The sequence below is a fragment of the Dipodomys ordii genome, unplaced genomic scaffold, assembly GCF_000151885.1.
Source record: "Dipodomys ordii isolate 6190 unplaced genomic scaffold, Dord_2.0 Scaffold130, whole genome shotgun sequence".
Taxonomy (NCBI): Eukaryota; Metazoa; Chordata; class Mammalia; order Rodentia; family Heteromyidae; genus Dipodomys; species Dipodomys ordii.
This window is the reverse complement of record NW_012267346.1, coordinates 6315202-6341292: the sequence shown is the minus strand read 5'-3', so window position 1 is coordinate 6341292 and position 26091 is coordinate 6315202. Positions and strand designations below refer to the sequence as shown.

General features: G+C 40.0%; 1 protein-coding gene across 1 annotated transcript in view; it reads left to right on the top strand.

The window, feature by feature from the left end:
* Positions 1-26091, top strand: part of Phactr1 (phosphatase and actin regulator 1) — a 437712-nt gene that overhangs the window by 181552 nt on the left and 230069 nt on the right. The gene's annotated exons all lie outside the window — the stretch shown is intronic.

Below are 26091 nucleotides of genomic sequence, written 5' to 3'. Positions count from 1 at the left end.
AAAAAAAAAAAAAATACTGTACATTGGGGTTACAGTTACATGAGCAAGGTATTGAGTACATTTCCTATCAAGCATTGTTACCTCCTCCTTTGTTTTCCCCTACCATCCCTTCCCTCCCTACATCCCCAATTCCTCCCCCCCCACCCCACAAGTTGTAAAGTTCGTTTTCCACCTAGTGTCTTGTACATCTCATTGTTACAATTTTCTAATTGTTATTCTTCTCTTGGCCACATGAGATGTCCTAAACATAATCTGGTGATGTTAGCATCCAAAGAGAATATATCCTGACAATACTGAGAGATATTCAAGTTGTTGTTACATTTTTTCCCTTTCTCACCTTACTTCTATTTTGGGGCAAATTATGCAGAAATTGAATGTGTTTAACTTAACTCTTTAGAGCAGTATAATTATTCATATGAAAGGACATTTGAATTTCTGAATAAAAATGATTTTGAGATTCTTAGATCTCCAAGGCCACAGACTACGTTTGAGAATTGAGAAGACTTCGAAGGCAGGGGAGTCGTGGACTTCTACCATCTTTTCTTGTGGGGCTCTATTCCCTTCATCTAGTCTGATGCCCCACAGATAAAACTAAACAACAAAGCCGAAAGACCCCATGAGCCTATATATTTGAGATATAAATACTATGGGTACTATAAATATTTGTAATACATTAGAAAAGCTTGAGGATATCTTTTTTTATTGTGAAAATACTGTACAGAGGGGTTACAATTACATGAGCAAGGTAATGAGTACATTTCTTATCAAGCATTGTTGCCTCCTCCTTTGTTTACCCTTCCCATCCCCTACCATCTCTCCCCACCCCCACACCCTCCATGTCAAAGTTGTAAAGTTCATTTTTTGACATAACATCTTGTATATCTCATTGTTGCAATGGGTCCACCTGTATCCCTATTTAAACAATTTGTTTTTTCCCTTCCCCTCCCCAAATTATACCAACATCAAATACAGTGAAAACAGGGGTTATACCATTGGGGAGAGACATACAAAGCAACAAAGAAATCATCTTATCAATATTTTAGAAACAATTGCAAGAAAGAAAAACCATTAGAGTCCTTATCTTGGGTTCATTTTGCCTAACATCAACTTATCTGTCCATTTCTGCTTGTCTCAGACATATACTAGTTACTGCAAATAAGGGAATCCATGGGACCTATGTTTCTTTGGGCCTGACTTACTTCACTTAATATAATTTTTTCCAAGTCTTTCCATTTCCTAACAAATGGGGTTATGTCATTCTTTCTGATGGAGGCATAGAATTCTATTTTATATATATATATATATATATACACACACACACACATATATATGTATGTATATATATATGTGTGTGTGTGTGTATATATATATGTATATATATATATATATACATATATATATCACATTTTCTTCATCCGTTCATCTACTGAGAGGCATCTGGGTTGGTTCCATATCTTAGCTATTGTAAACAATGCTGCAAAAAACATAGTTGTGCTAGTAGCTTTAGTATGGTCTTGTTTGTGATCATTCAGGTAAATGCCCAAAAGTGGGATTGCTGGGTCATAGGGGAGCTCTATGTGGAGTCTTTTGAGGAACCTCCAAACTGCTTTCCAAAGTGGTTGAACAAGTTTACACTCCCACCAACAATGCAGTGGGGTTCCCTTCTGGTGGACATCCTTTTAAGACTATGATGGCCTCTCAAGAAAGCATTGCTTAGATTTCTGTGAGTTAACACTTGCTGAAAACATATAATGTCCTAGAGCCCGACATTCATAAAGATGGTCTCCAAACATTGCAAGACAAGATGCTCTAAGTAATTTTAGTTGAAGACATTGTTTTATGCTCAAATTTTCTGAACTTTGGTAACCTGCCTAGATTTTGTCATCTGCCTTTCTAGGTTAAGAGGCTAGACTTAGTATTTTACAGAGGGCTTTTGTGTTACTTTCAGTATTATGGGTAGTCTGGGAGCTACAGCTTGGATGGCAAGTTTTGTGCATTCTGGGTAGTTCAACACTTTATGGAACAAATGTCCAAAAGATGTGAAAAAGAATAGATTGTGAAGATCCAGTTCTTATGGTAATATTGGTGCTTTTGGCTAAATGATTGTTTGTTTGTTTGTTTGTTTTTAACTGGAGTTCCTGTTCCAAATCTGCCACCTCTTCAGTAAGAAAATGTTAGGCAAGTTTCTTTCTAAAGCTCAGTTTCCTCATCTGTAAAAAGTGAAAATAGCAGATTGTATGGGAAGTAACTAAAATGATGCATGAACAGAACAGCATATAATGTTATGCCTGGCTTAGATCTTAACAGGGGCTGCAATTACTATTGTTATTTATAATATCTAATGGCCATAAAATATTTACAAACAAGAATTAATTACCAGAAAATAAAGAACATGTCTTACATTTTAACTTGGCACTAGTGCTTCTCAATATCTGGCATTAGTCTGCTGACATATGTATGTCTCTTTATTAGGGGGCATCTTTGTCACTGTGTTTGGGACAGAAGAGTCCATTAAACTGGTTTAAGCCATACAGAACATTAGTGGGGGCAACCAGATATGTAATTTCTCTCCGGACTCCCTGGGCTCTACTTCTGCCTGATAATGTAAGCTTGGGAACCACATAGAGGTCTTACAAAACCAGAATAGCTCTAGTCTCTGGACAGCCACAGACACCTTTCAGTTGCTGCGCAGGTTTGGTTTTCCTGCTTCATCCCTGCTGTGAGTTTTGTTCCTGCTCTTGTCTTGTCTGGAGCCAGAGGTTTTAAATCCTTCTAGAGTAGAGCAGCTCCTGAAGGAATAAGGACTGTGATTTTTTTTTTCTTTTTGAAGTTCCTTGGCATGGAACTTCAATGCCTCCCATAAAAGAAACTCTTGATTATATAGCATAAAGTCCTAAGATAGAGGCACAATTAATCTAAACATTTCCAAAGGCCTTTACTTTGCATCCTATGCGCATTTAGCATTCTGCAAAGTACAGAATTCTTGGGATTCTGAAGGAAATTGACTGGGTAAAAAGATCCTCTTAAATGCACTGGAAGTTTACACAATAACAAAATTTAAAAGAAGCAGAAAAGATAGCCCAACAGAATTGCAGGAAAATGAGACAAAGTTTTAAAAACAAAGAACAAATATTGAGAAGTAAAAAAACCTCAGACTTGGAAATATGATAATGCTTAGGAAGAAGAAAAATGTTAAGAATATGGAAGAAGCAGGAAAGAATGTAGACTTGAAAATCTGGATTATACACTTGGTCTGAGTCCCCGGGTTAAATCCGTACATTATATCTATTTTCTCATTTATAAAATGGTAAAAATAATCCCTTCCCTATTGCAAGGGTACCAGAGAGTAACAAAATCCTGTGTCAAAAACTAAAGAATAAGGGCTGGCAATGTGGTTTAGTGGTAGAGTGCTTGCCTAGCATGCATGAAACTCTGGGTTCAATCCCTCAGTACCACATACACAAAAAAAACTGTAAGTCACTCTGTGGCTCAAATGGCAGAGTGCTAGTCTTGAGCAAAAAAAACTCAGGGACAGAGCCCAAGCCCTGAGTTCAAACCCCAAGACTGGCAAAAACAAAAACAAACAAAAAAAAACACTAAAGAATAAACAAGAACCTATTCTTCTTGTTGATACTGGGACCTTGAACTTCACCTGGGCCTATCTAGCAGCTATTAGTATCTATTTTGGATTAAAAAAAAAGATCAAAAAAAGAAAAAGTATGTGTATGTTACTAAAAACTGAGATTTTTTTTCTTATTGAAAATAAAGAAGAAAATCACTTACTATAATCTGTAGCTACTTAGTTCACTGGAGCTGTCATAATAAGCTTCAACTAGCTGGGTGGCATAAACCACAGGAACATACTCCTTCTCAGTTCTTCAGAATGAGGAGTCCAAGATCAAGGCTGATTTCTCTTGATGCTTCTTCCTGGTAGATTGATGGCTACCTTCTCACATAGTCATTCCTTTGTGTGCTGTTTGTGTCTTAATCTCTTCTTATAAGAATATGATTCAAGTTGGATGAGGCTCCTATGACTTTCTTTTACCTTTATCACTTTCTTACCAGTCTGATTATTTATTTATTTATTTATTTTTCATTCATGGGGCTTGAACTCAGGGCATGGGCGCTGTCCCTGAGCTTTTTCACTCAAGGCTATCACTCTACCATTTTGAGTCATAGCTCTACTTCTGGTTTTCTAGCGGTTAATGGAAGAGTCTCTTGGGCTTTCCTGCCCAGGCTGGCTTTGAACTGTGATCCTTAGATCTCAGCCTCCTGAGTATGTAGGATTACAGGCGTAAGCCACAGGTGCCCAGCTTAACGGCCTGATCTTTGAAGGAGTCACATTTTGAGGTCCAACACGTAAAACTTGCAGAGGGTACTCAGTTCAGTCCTTAACAGCTACCAAGTTAAGAAAAGTATTTTCTTAATGTACTATCCTTGTTTTCTGAGACAGATTCATAAAGGCGCCTACTATATTTTTTAATAAGGGAAAATAGTATCTTCAAGCTGTCCTGGGGACTTCCGTAGAAGACACCTTGGGAAGCCTGTATCAAGTTTCTTAAGAGAGCTTGACTTGCTAGGCCATCTAAGAGGGAAAGTTGTAGCCTTGCTTTAGCGATTTCCATCAAGGAGTCTGTCAAAGTAGTAATAGACTGTCTTTACCAAGGTTGCATTTCAGTGGTGGCAGCTATTCCTAGAGGGTGGATTTCACTGTTTTCCATCCGATGCTCTTTTGAGCTCAGAAAGGATCTGGTATTTCTCTGGACGATTTTCTCCTACATTTCAATATCCTCTCTCTTAAAGGAAAGTGAAGATTAACCCTGCCATTCAAGTTTCTGCCTCTTCTGCAAGACCATGTACAATAGTGACCTTTTGTTTTTTCAAATCAGTTCCTAGCCCCTTCTCTTCCCATTCAGCTTGAGCAGTAATAATCCGTGGCAAACGCCTTCCATTGCAAACATGTATGTGTTCTCATACACATACACATTTATTGCAGAAATGGAATTTGAGGTTAGAGAAGATGATTTGCATGTGGGATTTACTTTCGAAATTTCACCTTTCTGATATCAGAGGAGTTAGGATGCCCTTCTCCTGGCGGAGGCATCCTCACAAATATGGAACGTGTTGAATGAACCTGACACCTGTTCTAAATTCACAGCCATGAAAAGGCACAAGCCAGAGAGGGGCACCAAGTGGAACAGGTAATCTCAGGTGTGCACAGGTGAAGGTCAGCCTGCTCACTCACTGCTTTCTCTTCCTCTCCCAGTACTGATGAGGAGACCATTGAAGCTTTACTAGGACTATTGCTTATTCTGCAGCACACATCCAGTTTCTAGTTGACAGTCCAGTTGTTATTTCCAAATAGGAATATGCCACTTAATGGGGGAAGATCATAAAAGCAAGATACCTGGTAAGCAACTGGTAAAGAAAAATTATGCTAGAAGGGCAAAAGAGAACATAGTGATTGCAAAGGACTCCATGGTTTCCCTCTTTATTAAAAAATTAAAGCATGCACAAGAGGAAAGATCAGTTCCTTACATGCCTGCTGCCTCCCTCCTTACTTTCCAAACAGATGAGAACACGTTGGGTTACTGGAACACAGACTTTCCGTCATCCCCAGCTCCACTGCAGAGGAGTGGAACTGCATAATACTTTGCCCAAGCTTCAAGCTATTTGGAAGCAATGTCATCACCATGTATCAAGTGTTCTTGTTTAGGTTATTAGAGTGAGATTGTTGAAAGAAAAAAAAAAGCAACTGTGATGTAATTTGGAGTCTGTTTGTGCCTGGATATTTTAGCACTGATTTCAAGGTTCATGACTTGCCCATAAAAGGGGCAGTCACTGAAGTGATAAGAACAAGCAGGCACTCGGGAACAAGTCATCAGATTGTAAGAACTCAGTGTTGACTTTCTGTGGCTTTTATTGTAAGTTAGAAACTTGAATAAAAAGAAGAAAGTTGGTTTGTGCAGATGTAGGATCTCCCAAGTCAAAATTTGTTTTTTATGCATATTAAGGCTTGTTCAATAAATCAAAAGCTAACTGTCTTGTAGGGTTTTTCTTTTTCTTTTTTTTTTTTGCTGTTGTTATTGTGCTTGATAATCAGTAAGCATTTATTACCTACTGCACTAAGAACAAGGCATTGTGGTAAGAATTGTGCAGCAAACACAAAGATGAGTCAGATCTATGTGTACCTATTCAGAGAAATAAAACATGTGCAAAGAGTTTTAACAAAATGTAGAAAATGACAGTTTCCATGAGAACAGAAAAATATGGTTATGGATGGAGATAAGAGATGTTAATCCCAGTGAGAAAAGGCTGCAGAGTTGTTGTTAACCTAACAGCCTTGAGAGATGCAAAGAGGAGAGAAGGGAGGCATAGGATGAGAAAGTGGGAAGTAAATTTCTGGAGAAAGGGAGGCTCACCTGGAGCGAACACAAAGCAAGTAAGAAGATGCACTAGAAAGAACTTGAATACCAAGTCTCCAAATGATACCATCAGACCTTAAAAGCCTGTGTGGGGTGGCATGAATGGAAATACTTGGTGATCATCAGGGATCATAGTGCAGTGGCAGGCAGTACGATGGCAATCAGTAACAACAAAAAAGAACATCATCATCTCCCAGTCATTGAGTAAATGCTGACATTCCCTTCTTTCATCCTCACAGCAGTCCTGGGAGGTAGGAATTCATTCATTGGATCCTCACTTTGCGTGAGGTTTGATGTTTTGCAAAATTCACTGCTTTGTTAGGATGTAGTATTGACAACCGCAGAGCCCGTGTTCTAGAGGTACTTCCCTAGTCCTTCATGGACTTCTTCCCAGTAGCCAGATTCCAAACGGAAGTAGAATGCGGAGTAGCTCCGCCTAAAGTGTCCTTTCCATGCTGTGTTTAGTAATATGCTTTTTTTTGGGGGGGTGCTTTATTATTGGTGAGCTTGCTGTGTAGCTTGGCCCCAAGTGTTTTTGTTGAAATACCATGTGGCATTCCCACCGGCAAGGAAGGCTGTAGTGGGCCTCACGAGAACATCCAATCAACAATGCCTGTCGAATAAGGGGTGTATAAAATGTGCATGAGACGCAGATTGTGCTAAAGAGTTGATGAAAATGTGCTCACAAAAATGTAACCCTGTAGTAGTGGTTCATTGTCCACAGTGACTATCAAATTGTCATGGTTAACTTTATATTCATTGTCTCAGTTCTAGAAGATGACATGCATCTAGAAACTTATCTATTTCTTCTAGTTTTTTGCCATCTGTGAGAAGTACAAGAATCCACTAGTTATTTCATTTCCACCAAGAAGCAAATTAAGGCTCAGATTGCTAAAGAATTTGTTCAGTACTGCACAGCTAGTTGAACTCAATGTGCCAGATTAGCTTGCCATAATTGCATGGTGAACACTTGTAATAACAAGGTCAAAGACCTTATATGGAGATGTCCATGGAGAGCAGAAGGCAAATATAAATAGTTTAAGGGATAGAATCAACAGGACCTGGCAACTGATTGTTCTTAGAGGGCAAAATGGGAAGAGAGGGCTATAGACAGCTCTCCAGTCTGGTGGAAGTGATAGATTGCTGGAATGGAGAGGCTGGAAGGTCAAAGTCACAGAGAAAACAGTGGATGCAGCAGTGATTAAGGGCTTGGTTTGGAGAATAAAATCATCAGGTTTTATTTTGTGAGCATTCAATATATCCCAGGTCCCAGTCAGAGGTAATGAACAAATGATCTAATTTGATACTTGCAGTAACACTACAAGATAGGAAATATTACTCCCATTTTGCAGATAGAGTAAGACTCATAGAAATACCACAACCTGCCCACCGACGGTCTGCCAATGAATCGATGAACAGTCCAGGCCTGAGTTTCCAGTTTTGGAGGAAGAGAAGCATTTATATTAATGATGCCCTATCTTGTTCTCTACTTTCTGGTTTTCAGTTTAACTTTTCCCAGTATTTTTTCTACCTGCATGCTACTGTTCAAATTCTTCTCTCCCAAGGAATGTTACTATTCTAGTCTTTAGGTTTCGTTTTCCTCCTCCTTTTCTTCCTCCTTGTGTATCCTCCTCCCCTGTCTCTTCTTCCTTTTATACTTCAGAGGAACAGTTAAAATTATTTAGTAGCTGCAAATTGGACATGCTAAGTTGTATTCTATTAATTGTGTTATTTAACAAAATAAGTTTGAATGCTCCAGTATTTTCTAGAATATAAAACATTTCTGAGAAGAACTATTCTCTTAGTCACTCTTGCATTTCATGGTATTACAGCTATGGTTAATGAGAAGCTGAGATCATTAATAAAGGAGAAGCTTGCTATTTGTCTACTAGATTGGGAAAGCTCAGCATAAAAAGTCATGGTTCTCATTTTGCATTTCATCTGGGACATGAATGAAACTTTTAAAAGATATGAAATCTCCTGCTAGTTGCTGGTGGCTCATACCTGTAAATCCTAGCTACTCAAGAAAGTGAGACCTGAGGATCACAGTTTGAAGCCAGCCTGGAAAGGAAAGTCTATGAAACTCTTATCTACAATTACCTACCAAAAAACCAGAAGTGGAACTGTGGCTGAAATGGTAGAGCACAAAAGCTCAGGGACTGTGTCCAGGCCCTGAGTTCAAGGCTCAGGACCAGCACCAGTAAATAAATAAATAAATAAAAGCAAGCTATGAAATCTCAGTCCAAATTTCCCAACTCTGTACCAAGCCTTATTTGCTTATGATCCTGAGATAGTAAGAAATTAAAAATTCCCCAAGACATATATTAGTCTCATAACACTCATTGCAATAGAAGTGTGCTTGTGGACAAAGTAGTTTCTAAATAGTACAGAGAGTATCTCATCTGGAAAGATCCAGAGATGATTATTATAGTCAAAGACACTTTAACAATGTGTAAGGGGAAGGAAAAAAATCTTGCATCAGCATCGTGAGCTCTTACCTTCTCTAAAATGTTCCTTCAACGTATCCAAGAACATGAGCATTCTTTCTGGCCACATGGAAGTACTCTCTACAGATCCACGGCAGTCCATCAAAATACCTCTCCACAGAGTTCAATGCCCAGGGTTGCAAGAAGGGTGAGCTTGAATCTCTGTCAGTGAGTGCAAAAGAGTTCACCCAAAGGGAGTTTCTGTTCTTTGAAATAACCCATCTGAAACCCTTCATTTATAAATTAAAAAAGAAACCTCCTGAACTGTACTGAAGCTAAAAGAGACAAAAAAAGAGCTGAAGGTAGCTGGCAAATGTGCTTTCTACTGTAGCTCTTAGGTGAATACATTCTGCATTTGTGTAGAGATCTGGGAGCATTAGGGAAAAAGGCTCTGAAATCTTTGTCTTTCTTCTTTACACTCTCAGAGCTTAAAAGGGAAGTGGAAAAAGTGAAGCCTTGTTTGATTCAACAAACACTGGAAACCATCTTTCGAATATCCTGGACAGAATCAAGTCCAAAATGTGCTTTGCCAAACCCAAGGGAAATTCACTCCATATGTTTCGGATTCATTTATAGTTCAATCATCAAAATATTGCTTTGCAAGGACTAGTTCTGTCCAAGAAACTCTTTATGAGCCATTTTAAGACATTATCTTGAAAACAGGAAGCCCTGTTTTGCCAAGAGCTTACAAATGCCTGAGCAGAATCTGGATATGATTCTGGGGACAGCAGCCCTGCATACTAAGGTTTCCAGACCAAGTGGAGCCCATTGTCCCGTCCCTTTGAGAAACTAGTGCTTTGTGCCTGTCTCTGTTCCTGGAAGCATAGAAAGAGAACCCATAACTGGAGGGAACACTCACTACTGGTTTTCATGATGGCCTCTCAAACTCATTCCCTTTTATGGAGTTTTCTGCCCTCTTCCCCACAGACTTTTGTTGAAGGATAACTCTGAAGATAACTCCTCTACTGAAGTTCTGATAGCATTGGCACAGTCCAGGTAGAATTTCATTAATAGGCGTGAGGGGGTGGGGTGGGAATAACAGCTTCAAAGGAGACAGTCACTCTGGGAAAGGGGGGCAGGAAAATCTCATTTAAAAATTTTAAAATGTACTAAAACACACAATTGTACAATGAAATATCTTAACCAACTTAGCATGTTAGTGTAAGTGTCCAGGCCAGTGACATCCATACAGTCACATTGTTGTGCAGTCTTTACTATCATCCATCTCAAGAACAATTCCATGTTGCATGTTGCTGACTTACACTTGTAAATCCTAGCTACTCAGGAAGCTGAGATCTGAGGATTACGGTTTGAAGCCAACCTGGGAAGGAAAGTCTGTGAGACTTTATTTGTTTGTTTGGCCAGTCCTGTGGCTTGAACTCACTGTCCCTTAGCCTCTTGGTACTCTACCACTTGAGCCACAATACAACTTCCAGCCTTTTCTGAGTAGTTTATTGGTGATAAAGAGTCTCATGGACTTTTCTGCCTGGGCTGGCTTTGAACCATGATTCTCAGACCTCAACCTCCTGAGTAGGTAAGATTATAACCACTAGTGACCAGCTGAGATCCTTATTTCTAATAAACTATTACTGCAATCCTTGGTAGCTGAATGTGCTATGGATGGCTGGTACCATTAGATATTGTACACTTAAATATCAGCAAATGCATGCCATCCATTTCAGTTTTATTTTAATTGAGAATTATCTTCTCTTTCTCACAATAATTAGCCACCAATAGCAGTTACTTCTTCAGGTCACTCCTAATTTCCGATAATAAAACTATTACAACACAGAGAAGGTTGGATCTCTGTTCTAGCAGATGGGTGCTCTCCGATTTCTCTAATAATGACACGGACCAATTTCCAATTTAAATTTTAAAGAAGGAGACATTAACTGCACAGTATTACTTTAGACCTTAAATTTAATCTTCCAAAAAAAGGAATGCTTACCCTTGTCCTCCATTCCTTTTCCTTTTCTTTGCCAGTATACTGTGATGATTAAAGACATTAAAAAAAATCTTTTCCAAGTATTGGGAATTGAATTCAGGGACTTAAACTTGCTGGGCAGGTACTTTGCCAGTTGTGCCACAACCTCCAGCTCTTTCTGCTTTAGTTATCTATCAGGTAGGACTCCCTGTTTATTGCCAGATCCAGCTTTGAGCTGTAATCCCCTACGTCTCCCTGAAGTTGGGGTCACAGATGTGTACCACCATGCCTAGTCCCAAGAACACAAGGTTTTGATGCCACATAACATTTTCCATTCTATGGTATAACAAAAACTGGCAAAATCAATCAGAAGTCATATCCATCATTTTTTTTCCATGAGTTGAAACTGGATCATATCGATCAGTAGTAGAATGGTCTCTAGTCGAATAAACAAGGTCAGGATAATCATGAAGAGAGATGTTTGTTTTTATTCTTCCTTTCATTATACTATTTGAGGATCCAGGTACTCCAACCTAGCCCTTGAAGTTAGCCTAACCCACATGTGTGGCCAGGACTGGAGGGAATAATTTAAGATCCCTCTTTTTATTGTTCTCCAATTCCATAGCCACCCATCACTAGTCCTAGGGCTGAAACTCCTTTCTTATCTTTTTTAATTTTTTGCCAGTCATACCTATCTGTGTTGTCTTCAGTTCTTTTTTGTATCTGAGTATTTGGGGGGAAAAAACGGTTTTAGACCCTCTATCGATACCAAAACCCATCAATGCTCAAGTTCCTTATGTAATATGGTGTAATTCCACAGAACCTACATGTCTTTCTGTTTATGATGTCATCTCTACATTGCTTAGAATTCTGAGAGCAACGTAAATATTGTTTAAAGAGTTGTCATGCTTATTATTTAGGGAATCATGACAAGGTAAACCATCTGTTTAGGTGCAATACTGATGCATTTCCACAAGTAACTTCTGTCTGTGGTTGACTGAATCGATGGATATGGAATTCCTGGATGTGGAAGGCCAACGGTGTATTTTTTAAAGTTATGACTTGAAAATTCACCCTTCCAGTTTCAGTTTCTCATAATACTGGGAACTCAATATTACTCAGTTCCCTTAGGGAAGATTTTTAGATAGATTCAGTTTTCATATTTTAAGGTGACAAAGAAAGCTGTTGCAGAATTTTAAAATGACGGCCAATGAGCTCATACAACTCAGTTTGCTTAGATAGTAGGATTTTCTTCTTGAAGAGAACATATAAACTGCATTTCAATTCTGTTGAAAGGAGCCATACTTGAGCGTCCATCCAGGCTACTGCCTGAGATTGACTCTTTCATTCTCATAGTCAGAGATTATTTTCAGCTTTTAGTGATCAAACAGATGTTTTAAATGAGATAGGTCCTTACTAAGTAAGTTACCCAAAAGAAGAGAGTACAAAATCACTACAATCATTAGACACAAATAGTAACAAAGGATAGACAGATGCAGAACCTGGCAGAAACAATATGAAGAAGTAAGACAAGCAAGATGGCAAAAAGTTAAGGAAATAAAAAACAGAAACCTGAACCTAAAAAGTAAGAAGGCCATTGAGAAGGCTGGAATGCCTGTAAGAGTACCTCAGGTAGGTAAAAATTCAAGGAAACTACCAAATGATCTGGGATAAAGAGAAGCGTGTCAGGCTGAGAATATAGCTTACTGCTAGAGTATTCATCTGGTATACCTAAGGCCATGGGCTCAATGAAGAGCCAGGTGCTGGTGGCTCACACCTATAATCCTAGCTATTCGGGAGGCTGAGATCTGAGGACTGTGGTTCAAAGCCAGCCCAAGCAGGAAAATCTATGAGATTCTAATCTCCAATTAAGCACCAGAAAGCCAGAAGTGGAATTGGGGCTCAAGTGGTTGAGCGCTAGCCTTGAATACCTCAGGGACAGCACCTAGGCCCTGAGGTCAAATCCCAGGACTGGCACACATACACAAAAAAATACAATGAAGCATACCAAAATTATTTTTTTTAAAGCAACAGCATTGTGGCAAACCTAAGTCATTGAGACCAGTTCTTGGAGGGTCTCATTTGCATAGTCTGGAAGCAATCTCAAAATACTGATTACAAGATTCATCCCAGACCAATTAAATGGAAATCTCTAGACACGAGACACAGAGATGGGAACTTTAGAAAATATCCCTCGGATGATTCAAGTATGCTTTAATTGCTGACATCACTGGTCTAACTCGAAAACTCTTGGGACAGGTCTGCTTATGGATATCCTATCTCCACTGCCAGCTGCTATTTACCAGCCACAGGGACCAGTGTGCACTGGAAGTAAGCCTCATGCAAATTATGATGTGCTGTGCTAAATCCCATTGTATCTTGAAAGCACAGCATGAAAGAAAAATAGAATGCCCATTAGCAGTTTCCATGTTGATTACATGTTGAAATAATACTTTAGATCTATTGGTTAAACAAAATTTAAAAATATAATTTGACCAATTCCTTTTTACCTTTTTTTTTGCCAGTCATGGGACCTGAACTCTGGGCCTGGGTGCTGTCCCTCAGCTCTTCTGCTCAAGGCTAGCACTCTACCACTTGAGCCATAATGCCACTTCTGGCTTTTTCTACTTATGTGGTGCTGAGGAATTGAACCCAGGGTCTCATGCATGCAAGGCAAGCGCTCTACCACTGAGCCACCTTCCAACCCTCCTTTTTACCTTTTAAATACAGCTATTAGTTATTTTGTTGATTCCTATTTTGCAACACAGGGGATAGAAAGGGCCTTGTATATATCAAAACAGGCATTCTTATCCCTAAGCTACAGCCCAGCCTAATTTCACTCCTGAACACTGAACCTTATATTCCCCTATACTTCAGTAAGTGTCTTCTAAACATGAATGAAAATGCCTGTCAGTGGAGATTTAGCAATGAAGAGGTCTCTTAGCCTACCTCGCACATAGAAATGTTTCTCAGATTAAGTAGAGTACTGCTAGGTAAACCCTTTAACCATATTGTAACCAGAAATTAGCTGAGGAAAATAAAATTCTATATAATGCAACAGATTCTTGGTATCTAATAGATGATCACAAATCCTCCTATCCCAATCAAATTTCCATTAGTAATGGAAAACCTGGAACTTGTTCATTTTCATTACTAAATATCTGGAGTATAAAGTCACTAGATCACCAAATATCTGGAGTATGAAGTCTTATGCAAATCATATAGACACTGATAAGAAGGGAAATACAGTGCCTGCTTTCTCCAGACTGACAAGGAATTTAAACCGGAAATTATATAATAACTTGTAGCATAAGGATCTAGGAAAGCATGTAGCAAAGGAACCTAATGAAGACTTAAATGATATAAAGAAAAAAGTGACTCCAGAAGGATACAGAAGCTGTCCTGAACTTGGAGCATTTCTAGAAATAGAGCTACAGACAAGAACATAAATGGTAAAAATGATTTACTGAGAGAATGGAAGAGATTCCATTCTCCTGTCATGTCAGGTGAAAGGAGGGGATGGGAAATAGGTAAGTTAAAAGCTGGTGAAGGTGACTATGAGCCATGACACAAGTCCACATAGTACATGCTGTCATGTGCATGCAGGATCCAAAAAGATCCATTTCTAGAGAGATGGAACCTAGGGTGGTGAACTGTTCTCCAAGTAGATTATAGTGATGATAATTCTGCAATATATATGCTAAGACTGTCAAAATCACTAAAGTTCCTAGAATCATTGTAATGTATATATCTAAAACAAAGTGGAATCGATGGTATATAAATTATATCTTAATAAGGCTGGTAGAGCCAAGCAGGAATAACATGCACAAGGCCTTGGGTTCAATCCAACAGTAGAGAGAAAGGAAGAAAGGAAGAAAGAAGGAAAGGAAGAAAGAAGAGAGGGAGGGAGGGAGGGAGGAAGGAAGGAAGGAAGAAGGAAGGGAAGGAGGGAGGGAAGGAGGGAGGGAGGGAGGGAGGGAAGGAAGGAAAAAGAAAGAAAAGAAGGAAAGAGAGAAAGAAAAGAAGGAAGAATGAAAGAAAGAAAAAAGAAAGAAAGAAAGGAAGGAAGGAAGGAAGGAAGGAAGGAAAAGAAAAGAAAGAAAAGCTGTTGTTTTTTAAGCACCTTGTAGTTGGGCACTGGTGCTCACACCTGTAATCCTAGCTACTCAGGAGGCTGAGATCTGAAGATGATGGTTCAAAGCCAGCCTGGGCAGGAAAGTCCATGAGACTCTTATCTCCAATAGACCACCAGAAAACTGGAAGTGTCACTGTGGCTCAAGTGGTAGAGTGCTAGCCTTGAGCTGAAGAACAGAGGGACAGCGCCCTGCCACCAACCACCACCACCAACAACAACAACAACAAAAGCACCCTGCTAAGACATTTTGACAGCATCTGGGAGTAAAGCAGGTAGGATGGGGCTGTAGATCTCCTGCACCTGCATTTTGAAAAGCTCCAGTCAGCATTGCACAGCCTCTGTGTGCAAAGCGAGGCAAGGTGAGGAGAACTAACCTGTGTTGAGCACCTACTGTATGATAAACACCATACAGAGACACCTTCCAGGCCCTGTATCACTTAGACTTTGCGACTCCTGGCACTTTTCTTTTGTTGCATCTGGCAATCTGTACCCTAGGATTGGGATTCGATTGGATCTGAAATATAAGCCACTAGCATTTTACCTAGGAAGCAATCAGGGTTCCGGAAAGATGAAGTAACTTGTACGCAGTGTTGCACAGGAAGTGGCAGAACCAGGATTAGAATTTGGGGACTGTCTGATATAAAGCTTTTCTGATCCTCTTTCAGTCCCCTGCCCTGAAGTAAGGCGCCACCGCGTGAGGTAGCACTGCTTGGGAGATTAAGGGGAAGTAATTCTTACATATCCTCCATGCTTTCCTTTCCTGTTCTTGCTGTAAGAAACCATCACAAATGTTGTGGCTTAAAGCAACACCAATTTCTCCTTTCATAGTTCTGGGGTTCAGAAGGCCAAGATCTATTGCACCAACTGTAAGTCAAGATGTAGACAGAACTGGGAGAGAAACATTTCTTTTGTCCTTTCTAGTTTCTCAGAGGCCCCCACATTCCTGGCCTAGTAACCCTTTCCTAATAATAATAACCTTCTGCCTCCATCATCACTTCCGATCAGACTCTAAGGCTTTTGCTTCCCTGTTCTAACAATCTTTGTGAGCCCACTTGGCTGATCCAGGAAAACTCCTCATTTCAAGGACCTCCCTTAACCACACCTGCAGAGTCTATCCGTTCACAAAGGTTAATACATACAGGTTTGGTAGGCCATCATTCTACTTACCACACCCCAACTCTCAAAACCTGGTTTTGACCTGTGTCCCAGAGTAAAAGGCATCTTCCACATCTTAATCTGAGCTCAAAGCCTTTTTCTTTATTCATAACAATGAAGTTGAGACCGGTAACGAAAACATCCTTTGTCTCTAATTTTAAATGTTCTCCACTTGCAACTTGAGAGGCAGAAGATAAATAACAAGTTTGATCGTGTGCCATTAGAATATCATTTTCCTTTGGAAGTATTATTGTTATACATTGATAAATTACAGGACAATGTTAGCGTGTCGCGCCCTCAGAGAGTCCTGTGCCAACGGAATGTGGAAGTTTGGACAAATGAGAACAAACACATACAGAATAATATTTATATTGCATCATAAACTGTTTTGAAGCATACTTTCTCTTCTATGATTTCTTTTAAAAACAAATACAAGCCTCATGAAGCACTTTTTAAATATGAAAGTGTTGTGTTATTTTTAGTGTCTGTGGTGGCAAGTTTGGTCTTGGCGTATCCCCTCCTCTAGCAGCTGGAAACTGTCAGAGCCAAGACACTAGAGGCACCAAGCTTGAGTAGAAGATGGAAAGCAAAACTGAAGGTTATGGGATGGTCTTGAATCCTGACCAAAAGCACCATTAAGAAAGAGGGGTTGGGGCTGGGAAGGTGGCCCAGTGGTAGAGCGCTTGCCTTGCATGCCTGAGATCCTGGGTTTGATTCCTTACCACCACATAAGCAAAAAGAAAAAAGCCAGAAGTGGTGCTGTGGCTCAAGTGGTAGAGCACTATCTTTGAGCTGAAGAGCTGAGGGATAGCGCCCAGGCCCAGAATTCGGGCCCCATGACTGGACTCCCCCCGCAAAAAAAAAGAGAAAAAAGAAAGAAAGAGGGGTTGTGCTGGGTGTCAGTGGCTCATGCCTGTAATCCTAGCGACTCAGGAGGCTAAGATCTGAGGGTGGCAGTTCAAAGCCAGCCCAGGCAGAATAGTTCATGAGACTATTACCTCCAAGTAATTACCAAAAACCCAGAAGTGGAACTGTGGCTCAAGTGGTAGAGCATCAGTCTTGAGCAAAAAACCTAAGGTATACGGCTCAGATCCTGAGTTCAAGTCCTAGTAACAGTATAAAAAATATATATAAAAAGACTTACCTACCTATCATTATTCAAGAATACTAGGCTCCAGGAGATTGTTGTTACAAAGGTAGAGACCTTAAAAAATAACCTATAAAACATTTAAGTTATATAAATACATTCAAAAGTATTGAATATTAAGCATTGGGGTTTGGAGAGACTGAGACATTCTGTTACCTACTATTCCATTTTTCTATATGTTCTCATCTCTCTTTGATTAACCTTTCCCTGTAACAACTATTTCCATTACCTAGTATATCATCCTCCTGTGTTTTTGAGCTTTTTTTGTTTTGGTCAGTACTGGGGTTTAAATTTAGGGCCTCAGATTTGCTTGGCTTGTGCTTTTGGTTTTCTGGCTTGGCTGGCACTCTACCATACCTCCAGGCTGACTTTTTGCTGATTATTTTGGAGATGGAGTCCCTCAGAGTTTTTTTTACCCAGAATGACGTCAAACCACAATCCTCAGGATCTTAGCCTGTGGAGTAGCTAGAATTACAGATTTGTGCCACTGATAGCCAATTTCATTTCTGAGCTGTGCTCAAAATATACAAATATACAAATACCATGACAAACTTCTACTGCAAAGAAGTGTCTTGGGCTATTAACTAGGTTTGTCTTAACTCTTAGAACCTGAAGAGATTCCCATGAACTGTTGTCTGCCATCAACTAATAAGGTCAGGTTACTGTCAATACACTTGGATCTCAGTTTCTCCACAGGAAAATCTAACTCTCTAAATGACTTAAGGGGATGCTTTCAATTCTGATATCTTATCAACACCAAACATTTGGTGAATATGATCCTGGTTTGGGATTCCCAGAAGGCTGACCCAGGGATCGGACATTGAATACAGCGTTTGGATTGCTGCACTCAGGAAATACCAGCAGAGGTTTGCTGAAATGAGACAAGAAAGAGAAGACAGACCGGTAAACAGCAACCACTGTGAGCCACATCCCACCCAGTGATGCCAAGTTAGTGGAGTGGAAATTTGAGCATTTAATCTATTTTCTTCCCCTCTCTCCCATCTCTGGCTAAGCACTGTTTCAATGGACATTGTTTTCCCAGCACTTGTTCCCCAGGACCCCAACAGCCAGGAAACAAAGCCCTTTATTGAGTTGCAGGTGTTCACAATAAGGGTTCTAATCGTGGAAGAAAGTACCATTGGGTTCTGGAGGGAGGCTGATAGCACCTGCCCAGTGAATGTGAGGCGTGGGGAAAGAGTGGGAAGTGAATGGTCCCTTAGGGAATGAGAATGGCCTGGCTTTATATCTTGTGAGCTTGTCATGGCTATTCCTAAGATTTTTAAGTCATGGCTCATAACGTTTTGTGATACTTGCATGCCATCCTCATGGTGGACATAGACAAGAAAAGTAATTTGTAGCTAATGACTAAGGAAGAGTTCACAGAACTCTGACCAGAATGGAAAGACCAGTAGTGTGCTTAATGAATGATTTTGGAATGGAAATGCTCTTACAACACCATTCTTTGAAAACAGGCAATAGGATTTTCTCTTTCCATCCATCCATTTTTGAGATGTGGTACTAAAGATGTCATAGTGCTATGGGTATTCAATGAACAAGAAGCTCTTCTTGAGTTGCTTGATGTTGAAGGTTCTGTCTGTCTGGCCAAGAGTCTGTCTTTCCTTCAAAGCCAGCAAGCACTGCGTGAATTGGCCAGGTGGTCTTGCTGCCATCCATTGAAAATATCTACCATTTAGAATCAGATCACTCAGCTCCTTTTCCCCATTCTGTGGTCTCTTTTTGAGGGGCTGACACCCAGGATATACAGAAGATGTTTGGCAATGGATCAATGGAGGAGGGGCTACTGGAGGGGAAGGAGACCACTGGCCAAAGGATTATAGCTTTGGTCACTTTATATTTCACAACAAGAGATGAGGATTTCTCAGAGGCCCTCTGTGAATAGCATGTTGAACATTCTAACAAAGCCAAGTACAGGTATAGCGCCTTCAGGAAACAGTCCAATTGGTAACAAATGAAACTCCCTGGGTGAATCTGAAATAAGATTTGACTTTATATCCAACACAGAGTTTTAGAAATTCTAAAATTTATAGAGAAAGAATTTATTAGACAGGACTTCATAGAGCCTTTAATTGGAATGTCTCTTTTGACTCAAGAAGAAACCAAGACCATGAAAATTTTAGAGATTTGTCCATAAAGATCAGAGAACTTGTGGATTTAACAATTCTAATACCTCATCCAGTGCTGTCTGCCCCAGCCCCTTACAATTCTGCTAATTCTCTCCCTCCTTCCTACCTACCCTACACACACACACACACACACACAGACACACCAAAAATTATCATCAGGTCCCTCTTAGTTTTATGATGTTAGAAGTAAAGTATGGTATCCCTTAGTCAAACAAGGACTTCAGAGAAGTTTATTTTGGCTTTTTGTTGAACACTGAGAGCAAAGTTTGCTAAAATGTAAGGGTAGAAATTGAATGACCATGCCACTAAAGAGAATATATTCTCAGAAAAAGTTAATTTAGGCCTTACTTTATTTGATCACCACTTTTTAAAAAATTACATTAGGTCAATTGATTAACAAAAGGAAAAATACTTTTTTAGCTCTCTTTTTGAAGATCTGCAGTAGATCTTACAAAGGGTTTAAGGTCGCCAATGTCAAAGAGAAGGAGTCTGTCTTTAGATCTGTTGTATCCTGGGATAGTCTCAAAATGATGGTTGAAAGCTGTGTGCCCATGCTTATAATCCTAGCTACTCAGGTTGCTGAGATTTGAGAATCATAGTTCAAAGCCAGCAGATAATGCACTTAATCAGAAAAAAGCCAAAATTAGAGACATGGCTCAAGTGGTAGAGTGCTAGAAGTAAAAGAGACAGACAGACAGACAGACAGACAGACAACAAGCAAGCTCATAAGGCCCTAAGTTCAAGCCTTAGGCAGATACATGAAAAAAGTTGTTGATTTTAACCCCCTTTGTGTACTAACAGAAGCTGAGAAAGGGAGTGGTTCCAACATCTCTCCCTCTCCACCTTTAGCCCAGCCAAGGGACCAGGGACCTTGTTGGTCACACACTGTTGTATTGACTTTCACTGGGAAGAACAGAGAAAAGACTAAATCTTCTATCCTTCCTTTCTTCCATACTTCTTCCCTACTGCATCCTCAGCCTTATTCTCTTTTTTTGTTGTTGTTATGGTTGTTGGGCTTGAAATCAGGGCTTTGCGCCACTCTAAACCTCCAGCCTCTTCAACTGTGGTTATTTTAAGATAAGGTCTTGCTTTCTATCTGGGCTGGCCAGGACAAAGATCCTTCTTATTATACTTCTTACCATAGCTGGGATGGCAGGAATGGACCATTATACTCAGTTATGGGCTACATTGGGCCTGCTGAGCTCACACTGTGGTCTTCTGATCTTCACTTTTCAAGTAGATAGGATTATAGGAATGAGCTACCATGCCTGAACAACTGCTTTCTTTCTAATAGTTGAACATGTTCACTTGGCTCCTAGTCTCTTTCTTTGAGTTGATGTCCTCTAGTCATTATTATAATCACTGTATATATGTCTGGATCCACTAAGTATGTCTCTCTAGGACAGGGTGATGCTAGGCATTGGAGTAACTGTGCAAATCACCCAGCAGTTCTCATCTGCAGGAGTTCATAGAACAACTAAAGCTGAGAGGAGTTCGGAGTTCAGAGCTCTGTTGGGTAGCTGGCAATGGGTCCCCAGTGTTCAGACCTCCAGAGACCCTGCCTACATTGTGATGGGACACCTGGCCTGTCCACACCTGTCTGCTTTCTTTGTACTGAATTGTTCTTGTGTATCTGTGTAGCACTGAGAGCCTGTGCATGGAGATGTTGTTTAGTGCAGCCTTTCCTCTCTGTGTTTTTATGCTTGGAGGAGACCCAATGCAGTGAGTTTTCCTTTGAAACAAATGACTAGCCCTCCTCCCCCTCCTATAAAACAAAACAAACAAAAAAAAAGAAAGAAACACCATATAGCCAAAGTTGCAGTGCATTCTGGGAGTTCTGTAAAATATTATCCTTCTTTCTAAAACAAAATCAAATGATAGCAGTTCTTTTATCCTGGTGTTGTCAAAGTCTTACTAAATAACACAGCTTATTTGGCTTTCCATGGATCTGCTTCTCATTCAGGAGTTGGCTCTGGAAATTGTTCTTTTATTTTCTCATGGGGATGAAATCACTTTCACAGTGAGCATGATTTATTGGCCACAAGAAGAGAGTCCTTGTCACAATACATGAAAGGGTCAGATCTATAGATAGTGAAACTGGCAGAATTATGATGCTCTGGTCAAATGATGGAGTGTACTTCTTTTTGTGTGTATCCACATTGGGGGACTTTAACTCAGGGCCTTGGCCCTTCTCCATAGTTTTTTTCATTTACCGATCGAGCCACAGCTCCACTTCTGGCATTGTTGGTGGTTAATTAGAAATAAGAATCTCTGCCTGAGCTGGCTTTGAACCTGGAGCCTTAGATTTTGGTCTCTTAAGTACCAGATTAGAGACACGAGCAACTGGTACCCAGTCTTCATACAGTACCAGATGCTCCTGTGTGTCACAGAAAACTGAAGCTGGAGAAAGTCCTCAGTGCAACCAAGTTTCTTATCTAACATTGTGAATGCACTGGTTATTCTAAAAGCTTCTGGGAAAAAGCAATCATACATGTGTGCACATGAAAAATAAGAAGTGCTGAAAGGCTTACTTGACCTGTGTCACCCTTCTTGTCCCTACCCTCCCAGTCGGCTCAGAGTGACCAAGCATGAGAGGATTCATTAAGTCCTACCTGTTACCCTCCTAGCCCTGGACCTCAGATAGCAGGATCTGGAGTGCATCCTATGAGGTGACCATGTGCTCCACTTAGAACAGAATGCATTAGTACCTGTAAGCTCCTGCTCTGGCTCACATTTTTCACCATGTCTAGAATTGCCCTTTTTCTCTTCCACACTACTTCCTGCATCTGGATTTTGTCTTTCTGCCACCTTCATCACTGCCATTCTTTGTTTACTGTTTTCCTCATGTTTGTAATACTTTGTGCTTCTCAAGGCAATGAACTCTCCTTGTTCTTCACAAATAGAACAGCATGGTGACTCGCGCTTACTTTGTAGTCCTCAATAAACATTAGACAGAGGGCAAGAGAGAGGTAAGGGCCAAGGTTGCCTGCCAGGAGTTTAGATTTACCTTTTTTGAGTCACAAACATAATAATTTTGTATGTGATCAAGATTAGGAGAAAAGGAAGCCATGGCATTTAAAAAATTATATCTATGGGAATTATTGGGGACTATTTTATCTTTTATTATTATTGTTTGGTGATGCTAGTGATAGAATCCAGGGTCGTACTCTAGTTAGTCGAATACTCTACCACCTGAGCTATGCCCCTCACTCCAGAATCTATCTTAAACATTAAATACACAAACTCTATCCTACAGATAACTAGTGCAGACCAGAGACAGACAGCTGGGAAGGGAAATAGTCTTGCTGTTTATATACTTCTGTCACATCTTTCCACAGTCATATTTTCATTTTTCAGATATTCCCACATAGGCCTGAACCTGCCTACACAGTTTCTTTAAAATTAAATTTGCCCATCAGTATTCATAGCCCCACCTACTCTCCCTCCCACACTCAGGTTGTGTGCAGGTTACACAGCTGTCTGGGGATGTGTTCATTGTGCTGGACAGAGACATGGCCAGCCTTCCTCAACTCAGTAGCTTGATTCATAAGAAAAAGTAAGTCTTCTGGTCTTGAACACTGAAGACTCTATCCATTATGATTTTCAAGCATATAGTAAACAGGAAGACATAGAGATTTTATAGCATAATCATGGAATAGAAGAAGAAAGTTGATCAGGACTAAATGGCCAACCTAGTCACTTCGAGTTTTTGATTTACAAATTTTGGAACTGGTTTTATACTTGGCAAAATAAGGTTATTCCTTAAGTTATGTATACATTTCAAATTATATCCAACAGAAGCTATCTGAAATTGAATTTTCATTAATGGAATATCAGCTAGGTCAGTATTATCAGCATTCCAAATTGATGTGTATAGAATGCATTTTGAAAAAAATGATATTTACAATTCCTCTATCTCACATCTGATCTTCCATAAATTATCCAAATTTTTCTATGCTATAGATTTCCTCTACAAGTAAAATCTAAGCCTAATGTCTTCTTTCCAGCTGAGAAATTAACATGCAGATACTAGATATCTGCTTATCCATGGAGTCAAAGCAGCAGAGGGAGGTTTAAAATTGATGAAGGGCAGATGCAATTGGACTTCCTCTATTCCAGTAACTATGTCCCTTAATTTTCATTCCAGCAAAAACCTATGCTCATTAGCACATAAATGTATTTAAATGTGGTTACTGCTTATACTCAACATGGTCCTTCAACAGAAGTTTGCAAAGGGCTACAGATGAAATATATATATATATATATATATATGTACTTTATCTTATGTATAATGTATATACATTATATGTTATGCCTATGAAAAAGTTAAGTATATAAATATAATTACATATGAAGATTAATAACATATTTCCAGAAACACAAAGTTGGTGTTACACTAGGAAAATCAATAAATATAATTCACTTTTTTTCCATTTAAATTTTTTAATTTTTTAAAAAATTCTCTTTAAGAAGTTATACAAAGGAATTTTCATTCATCATGTCAATTTGTGAGTCCGGTGCATCTCGGGAAGTGTCACCACCTTTATCATTTGCCCCTACTTCTCCCAATCCCATTCATCCCCTCAGCTTTTCTAATTCCATTAGAAGCTAAAACCTGGAAAGAATACCATGTCTGTGAACAATAAAATGGATGTCATGATCATACAATGGTATGCTAAATTTATATTTTGCAACAATAATCATTAAAGAGGCTATAATACACATTATATAACTCATTTAATATGAAGTCCAAAAACATGCAAAAATGAACTATGCGGAGGGGGGGAAGAATTAAGTGATTGAGCTGGGACACTAAGCTCTCCCAAGGAGCTGTTAACATTTGATGTTCTGATATGGGTGATGTAATGTCTACACGAAGACCTTGCATGTGGAGTACACAAGTGAGTAACACATTGCTAGTGTCTGTTCTAGACCTTTCATTCTGTAGTAGGCACAATCTCTATTTTAAAAGAATGTAATGTGCTGGGGAAAACATGCGTAAATCAAGTATTTCCAGAATATTCTGTCCCTACCACTGTTCCACTTGAAAAACAAAATATGTTTAAGTAGGGTTTAGACCTTCACCACTAGCTGAGAAACCACAAATAATATTGATATGTTAAGTTTTTACCCAGAGTGTGTGCAATGCCAATCTTGTGCAAGGCAGTATGTGAAAGATTCAGAGATGGTTGGAACCACCTCCTTTCTCCATTCAGTGAGCTACCATCTCGTTGGGGTAGTAGACATCTGTGCAGAGTTGTCCCAAATGGTATGTGCAATGCATATGTGCAATGCAATGGTATGTGCAATGCACCATGATGCCAGTACTGAAAAATGAATGAAAGATTGATGGGGAGGACTGATCTTACCTGGGCGAGTAGAACATGTATTAGTCAGCTCTCTGCTCCTGCAACAAAATACCTGAGACACCAAACTTAGAGAGGTGAAAGGTGTGTTTGGACTCCTGGCTTTTCTATCCATGGTCTGGGGGCCCCATTGCTTCAGGGCCTGTATTGGTGAGGCAGCATACTATGGTAGAAATGTGTGGCAGAGGAAATCTGGCCACGTCATGGTAACTGGAAGCAGAGATAGAGAAGGAAATGGGATCCCACTATCCCCTTCAGGGGCACATCTCAATAGCCTAACTTCCTCCCAATACTTTCTATCTCTTAGAGGTTCCACCACTTCCCAGTAGTCCCATTGACTGGGACAAAGCCTTTGGTGAACATTTAAGATCCTAACAATTGTAGAGCTGAAAGAGAGCTTTATGGAGAGGGGGTGGGAGTGGTAGGTGATTCAGCATTAACTCTGCTTCATCAGTATGCTTGCTTATCAAGGGGGACTCAGAGGGATGATACAGGTCAGGGAGCATAATAGGAGCAAAGTTCTGAGAGAAGTGACAGCTGATGCCCCGGCGGCACACATCTGAAGAACATCTATCAAGATGTTGATAGGAGCTACTTTGGAGCACTCCATTGTGAGCATTTTTTCCTACTTTTTATAAGAGACTGACTCGTTTATTTATTTATTTATGTATTTATTTATTTTTGGGGGGGTCCGGTCGTGGGACCTGAACTCTGGGCCTGGGCACCGTCCCTCAGCTCTTCAGCTCAAGGCTAGCGCTCTACCACTTGAGCCACAGCGCCACTTCCGGCTCTTTTCTTTTTTGCTTATGTAGTGCTGAGGAATCGAACCCAGGGCCTCAGGCATGCAAGGCAAGCGCTCTACCACTGAGCCACCTTCCCAGCACCAGACTCATTTATTTTTGACAATAAGAAATATATTTTCCTGCCAGGTGCTGGCTGGCCCACACCTGTAATCCTAGCTACTCAGGAGGCTGAGATTTGAGGATCGCAGTTCAAAGCCAGCCCCGGCAGCAAAGTCCATAAGACTCTTATCTCCAAATAACCACCAGGAAACCAGAAGTGACGCTATGGATTAAAGTGGTAGAGCACTAGCCTTGAGCAAAAGAGCTTAGAGACAGCACCAGGCTCTGAGTTCAAGCCCCACAACCAGCAAAGCAAAAACAACAAAAGAAAAGAAATATATTCCGTTTGTTTTTGTTTTCTTTTGTTGTTTTGTTTTGGGTCCGGTCGTGGGGCCTGAACTCTGGGCCTGGGCACTGTCCCTCAGCTCTTCAGCTCAAGGCTAGTGCTCTACCACTTGAGCCACAGC